This window comes from Rana temporaria, chromosome 3 (genome assembly GCF_905171775.1).
Source record: "Rana temporaria chromosome 3, aRanTem1.1, whole genome shotgun sequence".
NCBI classification, from domain to species: Eukaryota; Metazoa; Chordata; class Amphibia; order Anura; family Ranidae; genus Rana; species Rana temporaria.
This window is the reverse complement of record NC_053491.1, coordinates 488,737,394-488,750,391: the sequence shown is the minus strand read 5'-3', so window position 1 is coordinate 488,750,391 and position 12,998 is coordinate 488,737,394. Positions and strand designations below refer to the sequence as shown.

At 48.7% G+C, this 12,998-nt stretch overlaps 1 protein-coding gene across 1 annotated transcript in view; it reads right to left on the bottom strand.

The window, feature by feature from the left end:
• Positions 1–7,444, bottom strand: part of LOC120933753 (placenta-specific gene 8 protein-like) — a 35,887-nt gene extending 28,443 nt beyond the window's left edge. The window contains exon 1 of the mRNA XM_040347131.1: positions 7,342–7,444. The gene's annotated coding sequence lies outside the window, so the exon portion shown is untranslated. The remainder of the gene's footprint in view (positions 1–7,341) is intronic.
• Between the last annotated feature and the right edge of the window lie 5,554 nt (positions 7,445–12,998).

Sequence of the window (12,998 nt, the reverse complement as noted above, 5' to 3'; positions counted from 1 at the left end):
AGCATCGGGGAGGCCCTGGACACAGCATCGGGGAGGCCCTGGACAGAGTATCGGGGAGGCCCTGGACACAGCATCGGGAAGGCCCTGAACACAGCATCGGGTAGGCCCTGGACACAGCATCGGGGCGGCCCTGGACACAGCATCGGGGAGGCCCTGGACAGAGTATCGGGGAGGCCCTGGACACAGCATCGGGAAGGCCCTGGACACAGCATCGGGAAGGTCCTGGACACAGCATCGGGGAGGCCCTGGACACAGCATCGGGGAGGCCCTGGACACAGTATCGGGAAGGTCCTGGACACAGCATCGGGAAGGTCCTGGACACAGCATCGGGGAGGCCCTGGACACAGCATCGGGAAGGTCCTGGACACAGCATCGGGGAGGCCCTGGACACAGTATCGGGAAGGCCCTGGACACAGCATCGGGAAGGCCCTGGACACAGCATCGGGGGGCCCTGGACACAACATCGGGGAGGCCCTGGACAGAGTATCGGGGAGGCCCTGGACACAGCATCGGGAAGGCCCTGGACACAGCATCGGGAAGGTCCTGGACACAGCATCGGGGAGGCCCTGGACACAGCATCGGGGAGGCCCTGGACACAGTATCGGGAAGGTCCTGGACACAGCATCGGGAAGGTCCTGGACACAGCATCGGGGAGGCCCTGGACACAGCATCGGGAAGGCCCTGGACACAGCATCGGGAAGGTCCTGGACACAGCATCGGGGAGGCCCTGGACACAGTATCGGGAAGGCCCTGGACACAGCATCGGGAAGGCCCTGGACACAGCATCGGGGGGCCCTGGACACAACATCGGGAAGGCCCTGGACACAGCATCGGGAAGGTCCTGGACACAGCATCGGGAAGGCCCTGGACACAGCATCGGGGGGCCCTGGACACAACATCGGGAAGGCCCTGGACACAGCATCGGGAAGGTCCTGGACACAGCATCGGGGAGGCCCTGGACACAGCATCGGGAAGGCCCTGGACACAGCATCGGGAAGGCCCTGGACACAGCATCGGGAAGGTCCTGGACACAGCATCGGGAAGGCCCTGGACACAGCATCGGGAAGGTCCTGGACACAGCATCGGGAAGACCCTGAATACAGTATAGGGGGGCCCTGGAGACAGCATTGGGGGGGGGGGGGGGCTCTGGTCACAGAATTGGGGGGGGGGGGCCTGAATACAGCATTGAGGGGCCCATAGCATTGAGAAGACAGAGGGCCAAGATGAGGGACTGTCCTGACAAATCCGGGACAATTGTCATCTATGGTGTTTGAAATAACGATTTCCTTTTCTGCAGGGAGGATGTAATAAAGCTTAAAGATCTATCACAGCGCCGGAGAACGTCTGCACATAATAAGGGGACGTCATTTCATTATTGCTGCCAAAATATAATCTTTGCGTGTTCCAAGTGACAGATCCAAGGTCACCCCCAAGGACGGAACGACTCGCCACCAGAGCCGAAGCCGCGAAATTCCGCAACAAAATAACTGGTTTTACTTCTCCTCCACCGCAATTTTTTTTTATTTTTTTTCACACATGTAAACTTTTAACTTTTTTCTTTTATTTTGTTACACAATATTTGCATAACAAGTTTATTAAACCCATATTTTCAGGGGAAAAAAATAATTTTAGTAAAAAAACACACAAATATAATATTCAATTGTATAATATGTTTACACATTTATGGGAGTGTGCAAGGCAACGCGGGTTTTTTTTTTTTTGTTATACATACTGGGGTAGATTCAGGTACAGCTGCGCGCTCCTTACGGCAGTAGCCACATAATTTGCGTGGGCGCTCCTCAAAAATGCCCTGCATAAGGTCGCCTAATGTAAATGATCCCGTAGGGAGCGGGAATCATTTAAATTAGGCGCGTTCCCGCGCCGAGCATAGAGCGCATGCTCCGTCGGGAAACTTTCCCGACGTGCATTGCGTTAAATGAAGTCGTCATTTGCTTCAAAACGAACGTGAATGGCGTCCAGCGCCATTCAGGATTCACTTACGCAAACAACGTAAATTTCAAATTTCGCGACGCGGGAACGACGGGTATACGTAACATTGGCTGCCCCTGCTAATAGCAGGGGCAGCCTTACGCGAAACCCGACGTACGCAAACGACGTAAACTGCGTACGCAGGGCTCGCGTAACGTTGTGAATCGGCGTTACTATGCAATTTGCATACTATACAATGAGCACAACGGGAACGCCACCTAGCGGCCTGTGTAAGAATGCAGCCTAAGATATGAGGGCATAAGAGCCTTATGCCACGCATATCTTAGGCTGCAGTCGGCGTAACAAGCTCTCTGAATCAGGAGAAGTCGTTACGCCGGCGCCAGGGAGGCAATTGCACTGCGTAACTATGGTTACGCAGACGCAATTGCTTCTTGAATCTGGGCCTTTATTGTTATTTGAAGTTATTCTATTTTTTTTTTTTTATTATTAAAATTACAAACACTTACCTGCACTGTATAATAGCTTTGCATGAAGCAGCCCCAATCCTCTTCTTTATGGGTCCCCTGCTGGCAGTCCTGGCTCCTCCCCCTGTCAGCTGCCTCCTCCCCCTGCCAGCTGCCTCCTCCCCCTGTCAGCTGCCTCCTCCCCCTGCCAGCTGCCTCCTCCCCCTTCCAGCTGCCTCCTCCCCCTGTCAGCTGCCTCCTCCCCCTTCCAGCTGCCTCCTCCCCCTGTCAGCTGCCCCTCCCCCTTCCAGCTGCCTCCTCCCCCTGTCAGCTGCCCCTCCCCCTTCCAGCTGCCTCCTCCCCCTGCCAGCTGCCTCCTCCCCTTCCAGCTACCTCCTCCCCCTGCCAGCTGCCTCCTCCCCTTCCAGCTGCTTCCTCCCCCTGCCAGCTGCCTCCTCCCCTTCCAGCTACCTCCTCCCCCTGTCAGCTGCCTCCTCCCCTGTCAGCTGCCTCCTCCCCCTTCCAGCTGCCTCCTCCCCCTTCCAGCTGCCTCCTCCCCCTGCCAGCTGCCTCCTCCCCCTGCCAGGCTCTACCCTTGTAGGCTCGCTCCTGAGCAGCATTCTGTGAATGGAGTGCATTGTGCATAGAGCACAGCTCAGCCCCCCCTCCCCACTCTCACCTCATTGGCTCACATGGCTGTGATTAGACAGCAGCAGGAGCCAATGGCTTTGTTTGTTTTAATACATTTTATTATGAATTTTTCTTTTTTTTTAAGTTATTCTAAAGGTTATTTTTTTATTATTATTAAAATAACAAACATGTTATACTAATCTGCTCTGTGTAATGGTTTTGCACAGAGCTGCCCGATCCTCTTCTTTTTGGGGTGCCCCCACCGGCGGTCCTGGCTCCCCCCCCCCCTCGACTGCCCCCAATAGCAAATCTCTTGCAGGCTTGCACGTTTAGGGAGGAGGAACTTGACTGGCCTGCACAGAGTCCTGACCTCCAATAGAACACCTTTGGAATGATCTAGGGAGGAGACTGCGAGCCAGGCCTTCTCATCCAACATCAGCGCCTGACCTCACAAATGCGCTTCTGGAAGAATGGTCCAACATTCCCATAGACACCCTCCTAAACCTTGTGGGCAGACTTCCCAGAAGAGGTGAAGCTGTTATAGCTGCAAAGGGCGGGGCCAACTCAATATTAAACCCTACGGACTAAGACTGGGATGCCATTAAAGAGTGGCCCGGATTCAGGTAGAATTGCGCATTATTTACGGAGGCGCAGGGCAACGTTTTTGCCCTGCGCCCCCGCAAATTTGCTCCGCTGCCCTTGATTCACGGAGCAGAAGCTCCGTAAATTGCGCGGGCGCGCCGGCAAAATGCCCGGCGCAAGAGCACGCAATTTAAATGATCCCGTAGGGGGCGGGAATCATTTAAATTAGGCGCGTTCCCGCGCCGATCGTAGTGCGCATGCTCCGTCGAAAAACTTTTCCGACGTGCATTGCGGCAAATGACGTCGCAAACTACGATTCACTTACGCAAACTACGTAGAATTCAAATTTCCCGACGCGGGAACGACGGGTATACGTAACATGGGCTGCCCCTGCTAATAGCAGGGGCAGTCTTGCGCGAAAACCGTTGTACGTAAATGACGTAAATTGCGTACGCAGGGCTCGCGCAACGTTGTGAATCGGTGTTAGTATGCAATTTGCATACTATACACTGAGCACAACGGGAACGCCACCTAGCGGCCATCGCAAGAATGCAGCCTAAGATATGCGGGCATAAGAGCCTTATGCCGCGCAGATCTTAGGCTGCAGTCGGCGTAACGAGGTTCCTGAATCAGGAGGATTAACCACTTAAGCCCCGGACCATTATGCAGGTAAAGGACCCGGACAGTTTTTGCGATTCGGCACTGCGTCGCTTTAACTGACAATTGCGCGGTCGTGCGACGTGGCTCCCAAACAAAATTGGCGTCCTTTTTTCCCCACAAATAGAGCTTTCTTTTGGTGGTATTTGATCACCTCTGCGGTTTTTATTTTTTGCGCTATAAACAAAAATAAAGCGACAATTTTGAAAAAAAAACAATATTTTTTACTTTTTGCTATAATAAATATCCCCCAAAAACATATATAAAAAAAAAAATTTCCTCAGTTTAGGCCGATACGTATTCTTCTACCTATTTTTGGTAAAAAAAAATCGCAATAAGCGTTTAACGATTGGTTTGCGCAAAATTTATAGCGTTTACAAAATAGGGGATAGTTTTATGGCATTTTTATTAATTATTTATTTTTTTACTACTAATGGCGGCGATCAGCGATTTTTTTCGTGACTGCGACTTTATGGCGGACACATCGGACAATTTTTGACACATTTTTGGGACCATTGTCATTTTCACAGCAAAAAAATGCATTTAAAATGCACTGATTACTGTGAAAATTACAATTGCAGTTTAGGAGTTAACCACAAGGGGGCACTGAAGGGGTTAAGTGTGACCTCATATGTGTTTCTAACTGTAGGGGGGCGGGGCTGGATGTGTGACGTTATTGATCGTGTTTTCCTATATCAGGGAACACACGATCAATGACAGCGCCGATGTGAAGAACGGGGAAGGTGTTTTTACACTCACCTATCCCCGTTCTTCAGCTCCGGGGACCAATCGCGGGACACCAGCGGCGATCGGGTCCCGTGGCGGCGGTCACGAAGCTTCGGACTGGGTTGCAGGCGCGCGCCCGACCCACGGCTGGGCACTTAAAGAGGACGTACAAGTACGTGCTTGTGCCCAGCTGTGCCATTCTGCCGACGTATATCTGCAGGAGGCGGTCCTTAAGTGGTTAAAAGATACAAGAAAATATTTACAAAAATGTGAGGGGTGTACTTACTTTTGTGAGATACTGTGTATGCCTTTTAAAATCACTTTAACCACTAGGGGTCCGCGCTATAGCCGAATGACGGCCACAGCGTGGTCCTTAAATGCCAGGAGGCCGTCAATAGACGTCCTCCCCTTTGCACGTGCCCCCTGCAGGGTGCGCGCTCTGCGTGCGCTGTGATCACTGAGACTCGGGTGATCACAGATCCGGGTAAGGGGCCAATGACAGCTGATCACGTGATGTAAACAAAGCTCGGTTATCTATTTTTTTCTCCTCATGCTAAGAGCGTAAGGAGAAAAAAAGACGATCACCGGCTCTTGTGTAAGGGACATCGGTCCCGAGTGGAAGAAGCACATCAGCCTCATTAGTGCCCACCAGTACTGCCTGCCAGTGACCACCAGTGCAGTAAATGCCACCTATTGATGAATACCAGTGGTGCCAGTCAGTGCCTCATCAGTGCCACCTATCAGTGCTGCCTATCAGTCTCACCTACCAGTGCCCATCATTTCCACCCATCAGTGCCCATCACTGCCACCTATCAGTGACACCTATTAGTGCCAATTCTCAGTGCTCACCAGTGCCACCTATCAATGCCCTTCAATGCCACCCATCAGTGCCACCTCTCAGTGTCCCCACCAGTGCTGCCTATCAGTGACGCCTATCGGTGCCCACCAGTGCCGTCTATTGGTGCCCACCAGTGCCGCCTATCAGTGCCCACCAGTGCTGCCTATTAGTGCCCACCAGTGCTGCCTATTAGTGCCCACCAGTGCCGCCTCTCAGAGCCCACCAGTGCCGCCTCTCAGAGCCCACCAGTGCTGCCTATCAGTGCCCACCAGTACCACCTCTCAGATCCCACCAGTGCTGCCTATCAGTGCCCACCAGTGCTGCCTATCAGTGCCCACCAGTGCCGCCTATCAGTGCCCACCAGTACCACCTCTCAGATCCCACCACTGCTGCCTATCAGTGCCCACCATTGCCGCCTCTCAGAGCCCACCAGTGCCACCTTTCAGTGGCCACCAGTGCTGCCTCTCAGTGCCGCCTCTCAGTGCCCACCAGTGCCGCCTCTCAGAGCCCACCACTGCTGCCTATCAGTGCCCACCATTGCCGCCTCTCAGAGCCCACCAGTGCCACCTTTCAGTGCCCACCAGTGCTGCCTCTCAGTGCCGCCTCTCAGTGCCCACCAGTGCCGCCTCTCAGAGCCCACCACTGCCACCTATCAGTGCCCACCAGTGCCGCCTCTCAGAGCCCACCAGTGCCACCTATCAGTGCCCACCAGTGCTGCCTCTCAGTGCCCACCAGTGCCGCCTCTCAGAGCCCATCAGTGCAGCCTATCGGTGCCCATCAGTGCAGCCTCATCAGCGTACATCAATGTAGGGGAAAAATTACCCGTTTTTCAAAATTTTATAGCAAAATATAAAACGGTTTTGATTTATTTATTTTTTTTATTCAGTCTTTTTAAAAAAAAATTAACATAAAATACAAACCGCAGAGATGATCAAAAGAAAGTTCTATTTGTTGGGGAAAAAAATGATAAAAACGTGACAGCGCTGAAAGCTGAAAATTGGTCTGGGCAGGAAGTGGGGGGGGGGGGGTAAGTGCCCGGTAAGCAAGTGGTTAAGGTAAAAACCTTCCTCTTTTTTTTTTTTTTAAGTAACTTTATTACTATCACAAGCCCCCAATGCGATAGCATCAGACAGGTGACAGGTCCTCTCTATGGAGGCATCACGGGGTCTACTGTCTCATTCCAGCCGGGAGAAGGCTGAAGGACTAACCCTACGCTCTCTGTACGTCCGAAGGGACCAAATCCTTATTCTAGGACTAAAAAAAGAAAGAAAGTGCTAAAAATTGGGGGGAAGAAAGGGAAGTTCTCCTTCCCCAGCAGCCTCATTCAGAAGTTACAAGGGGCCTCCGGTCTTGCTTTTGTTTTGTTTTTTTTATTATAGAGAATGCAGCAAGAGAAGTGAGACTCCCTTTTCATAAAGGATGTGGTGGGGGGTGCAGAACCTGAGCATTGGAGTTTTGGTGGAATAGAAAGATTGTATTGTGAGTGGAGATATAAGAGATATCATTGCCTCTTACCTGGTGCCGCGTCTTTGGTGGGGCGGCGCAGCTGGCGTGGAATGATCTGTGACTGCGCCGCCGAGTTTCGTTTCCCAAACTTTACATCACATTTCCCGAGACTGTTTCCCAGATCCCCCTCCGACCCCCCCCCCCCCACCCCCTCCACCCCTCTCCACCCAGATCCCTGCGTTTGCCAGACTCAATACTGCACTTCCTGCCAGGACACGAAAGAAACCTCGTCTACATCTATACAACAAATAGAGAGACAATACTGAGTACACAAATAGAGAGACAGACCCATAGACCCTCATATATAGAGACACAGACCCATAGACCCACATATATAGAGACACAGACCCATAGACCCGCATATATAGAGACACAGACCCATAGACCCTCATATATAGAGACACAGACCCATAGACCCGCATATATAGAGACACAGACCCATAGACCCGCATATATAGAGACACAGACCCATAGACCCGCATATATAGAGACACAGACCCATAGACCCTCATATATAGAGACACAGACCCATAGACCCGCATATATAGAGACACAGACCCATAGACCCACATATATAGAGACACAGACCCATAGACTCACATATATAGAGACACAGACCCATAGACCCACATATATAGAGACACTGACCCATAGACCCTCATATATAGAGACACAGACCCATAGACCCTCATATATAGAGACACAGACCCATAGACCCTCATATATAGAGACACAGACCCATAGACTCACATCTATAGAGAGACAGACCCATAGACCCACATATATAGAGACACTGACCCATAGACCCACATATATAGAGAGACAGACCCATAGACCCGCATATATAGAGAGACAGACCCATAGACCCACATATATAGAGACACAGACCCATAGACCCGCATATATAGAGACACAGACCCATAGACCCACATATATAGAGACACAGACCCATAGACCCACATATATAGAGAGACAGACCCATAGACCCGCATATATAGAGACACAGACCCATAGACCCACATATATAGAGACACAGACCCATAGACCTGCATATATAGAGAGACAGACCCATAGACCCGCATATATAGAGACACTGACCCATAGACCCACATATATAGAGACACTGACCCATAGACTCACATATATAGAGACACAGACCCATAGACTCACATATATAGAGACACAGACCCACATATATAGAGAGACAGACCCATAGACCCACATATATAGAGAGACAGACCCATAGACCCGCATATATAGAGAGACAGACCCATAGACCCACATATATAGAGACACAGACCCATAGACCCACATATATAGAGACACAGACCCATAGACCCACATATATAGAGACACAGACCCATAGACTCACATATATAGAGACACAGACTTATAGACTCACATATATAGAGACACAGACCCATAGACCCACATATATAGAGACACAGACCCATAGACCCACATATATAGAGACACAGACTTATAGACTCACATCTATAGAGACACAGACCCATAGACCCACATATATAGAGACACAGACCCATAGACCCACATATATAGAGACACAGACCCATAGACCCTCATATATAGAGACACAGACCCATAGACTCACATATATAGAGACACAGACCCATAGACCCACATATATAGAGACACTGACCCATAGACCCACATATATAGAGACACTGACCCATAGACTCACATATATAGAGACACAGACCCACATATATAGAGAGACAGACCCATAGACCCACATATATAGAGAGACAGACCCATAGACCCGCATATATAGAGAGACAGACCCATAGACCCACATATATAGAGACACAGACCCACATATATAGAGAGACAGACCCATAGACTCACATATATAGAGACACAGACCCATAGACCCACATATATAGAGACACAGACCCATAGACCCTCATATATAGAGACACAGACCCATAGACCCACATATATAGAGAGACAGACCCATAGACCCCCATATATAGAGAGACAGACCCATAGACCCACATATATAGAGACACAGACCCATAGACCCACATATATAGAGACACAGACCCATAGACCCACATATATAGAGACACAGACCCATAGACCCACATATATAGAGACACAGACCCATAGACCCACATATATAGAGAGACAGACCCATAGACCCACATATATAGAGACACAGACCCATAGACCCACATATATAGAGACACAGACCCATAGACCATCATATATAGAGAGACAGACCCATAGACCCACATTTATAGAGACACAGACCCATAGACCCACATATATAGAGACACAGACCCATAGACCCCCATATATAGAGACACAGACCCAAAGACCCCCATATATAGAGACACAGACCCATAGACCCACATCTATAGAGACACAGACCCATAGACCCACATATATAGTGACACAGACCCATAGACCCACATATATAGAGACACAGACCCATAGACCCCCATATATAGAGACACAGACCCATAGACTCACATATATAGAGACACAGACCCATAGACCCGCATATATAGAGAGACAGACCCATAGACCCACATATATAGAGACACAGACCCATAGACCCCCATATATAGAGAGACAGACCCATAGACCCACATATATAGAGAGACAGACCCATAGACCCGCATATATAGAGACACAGACCCATAGACCCACATATATAGAGAGACAGACCCATAGACTCACATATATAGAGACACAGACCCATAGACCTACATATATAGAGACACAGACCCATAGACCCACATATATAGAGAGACAGACCCATAGACCCGCATATATAGAGACACAGACCCATAGACCCACATATATAGAGAGACAGACCCATAGACTCACATATATAGAGACACAGACCCATAGACCCACATATATAGAGACACAGACCCATAGACCCACATATATAGAGACACAGACCCATAGACCCGCATATATAGAGACACAGACCCATAGACCCACATATATAGAGACACAGACCCATAGACCCTCATATATAGAGACACAGACCCATAGACCCACATATATAGAGACACAGACCCATAGACCTACATATATAGAGACACAGACCCATAGACCCACATATATAGAGAGACAGACCCATAGACCCACATATATAGAGAGACAGACCCATAGACCCACATATATAGAGACACAGACCCATAGACCCACATATATAGAGAGACAGACCCATAGACCCACATATATAGAGAGACAGACCCATAGACCCCCATATATAGAGACACAGACCCATAGACCCACATATATAGAGACACGGACCCATAGACCCTCATATATAGAGAGACAGACCCATAGACCCACATATATAGAGACACAGACCCATAGACTCACATATATAGAGAGACAGACCCATAGACTCACATATATAGAGAGACAGACCCATAGACCCTCATATATAGAGACACAGACCCATAGACCCTCATATATAGAGACACAGACCCATAGACCCTCATATATAGAGACACAGACCCATAGACCCGCATATATAGAGACACAGACCCATAGACCCTCATATATAGAGACACAGACCCATAGACCCGCATATATAGAGACACAGACCCATAGACCCACATATATAGAGACACAGACCCATAGACCCACATATATAGAGAGACAGACCCATAGACCCACATATATAGAGACACAGACCCATAGACCTACATATATAGAGACACAGACCCATAGACCCACATATATAGAGAGACAGACCCATAGACCATCATATAGAGACACAGACCCATAGACCCACATATATAGAGACACAGACCCATAGACCCGCATATATAGAGACACAGACCCATAGACTCACATATATAGAGACACAGACCCATAGACCCACATATATAGAGACATAGACTCACATATATAGAGACACAGACCCATAGACCCACATATATAGAGAGACAGACCCATAGACCCGCATATATAGAGACACAGACCCATAGACCATCATATATAGAGACACAGACCCATAGACCCGCATATATAGAGACACAGACCCATAGACCCACATATATAGAGACACAGACCCATAGACCCACATATATAGAGACACAGACCCATAGACCTGCATATATAGAGAGACAGACCCATAGACCCACATATATAGAGACACAGACCCATAGACTCACATATATAGAGACACAGACCCATAGACCCACATATATAGAGACACAGACCCATAGACCCACATATATAGAGACACAGACCCATAGACCATCATATATAGAGAGACAGACCCATAGACCCACATATATAGAGACACAGACCCATAGACCCACATATATAGAGACACAGACCCATAGACCCACATATATAGAGAGACAGACCCATAGACCCCCATATATAGAGACACAGACCCAAAGACCCCCATATATAGAGACACAGACCCATAGACCCACATCTATAGAGACACAGACCCATAGACCCACATATATAGAGACACAGACCCATAGACCCACATATATAGAGACACAGACCCATAGACCCCCATATATAGAGACACAGACCCATAGACTCACATATATAGAGACACAGACCCATAGACCCGCATATATAGAGAGACAGACCCATAGACCCACATATATAGAGACACAGACCCATAGACCCACATCTATAGAGACACAGACCCATAGACCCCCATATATAGAGACACAGACCCATAGACCCACATCTATAGAGACACAGACCCATAGACCCACATATATAGAGACACAGACCCATAGACCCACATATATAAAGACACAGACCCATAGACCCACATATATAGAGACACAGACTTTTAGACCCGCATATATAGAGACACAGACCCATAGACCCACATATATAGAGACACAGACTTTTAGACCCGCATATATAGAGACACAGAGCCATAGACCCACATATATAGAGACACAGACCCATAGACCCACATATATAGAGACACAGACCCATAGACCCACATATATAGAGACACAGACCCATAGACCCACATATATAGAGAGACAGACCCATAGACCCACATATATAGAGAGACAGACCCATAGACCCGCATATATAGAGACACAGACCCATAGACCCACATATATAGAGAGACAGACCCATAGACCCACATATATAGAGACACAGACCCATAGACCCACATATATAGAGACACAGACCCATAGACCCACATATATAGAGACACAGACCCATAGACCCACATATATAGAGACACAGACCCATAGACCATCATATATAGAGAGACAGACCCATAGACCCACATTTATAGAGACACAGACCCATAGACCCGCATATATAGAGACACAGACCCATATACCCGCATATATAGAGACACAGACCCATAGACCCACATATATAGAGACACAGACTTTTAGACCCGCATATATAGAGACACAGACCCATAGACCCACATCTATAGAGACACAGACCCATAGACCCACATATATAGAGACACAGACCTATAGACCCACATATATAGAGAGACAGACCCATAGACCCCCATATATAGAGACACAGACCCAAAGACCCGCATATATAGAGACACAGACCCATAGACCCGCATATATAGAGACACAGACCCATAGACCCACATATATAGAGACACAGACCCATAGACCCACATCTATAGAGACACAGACCCATAGACCCAC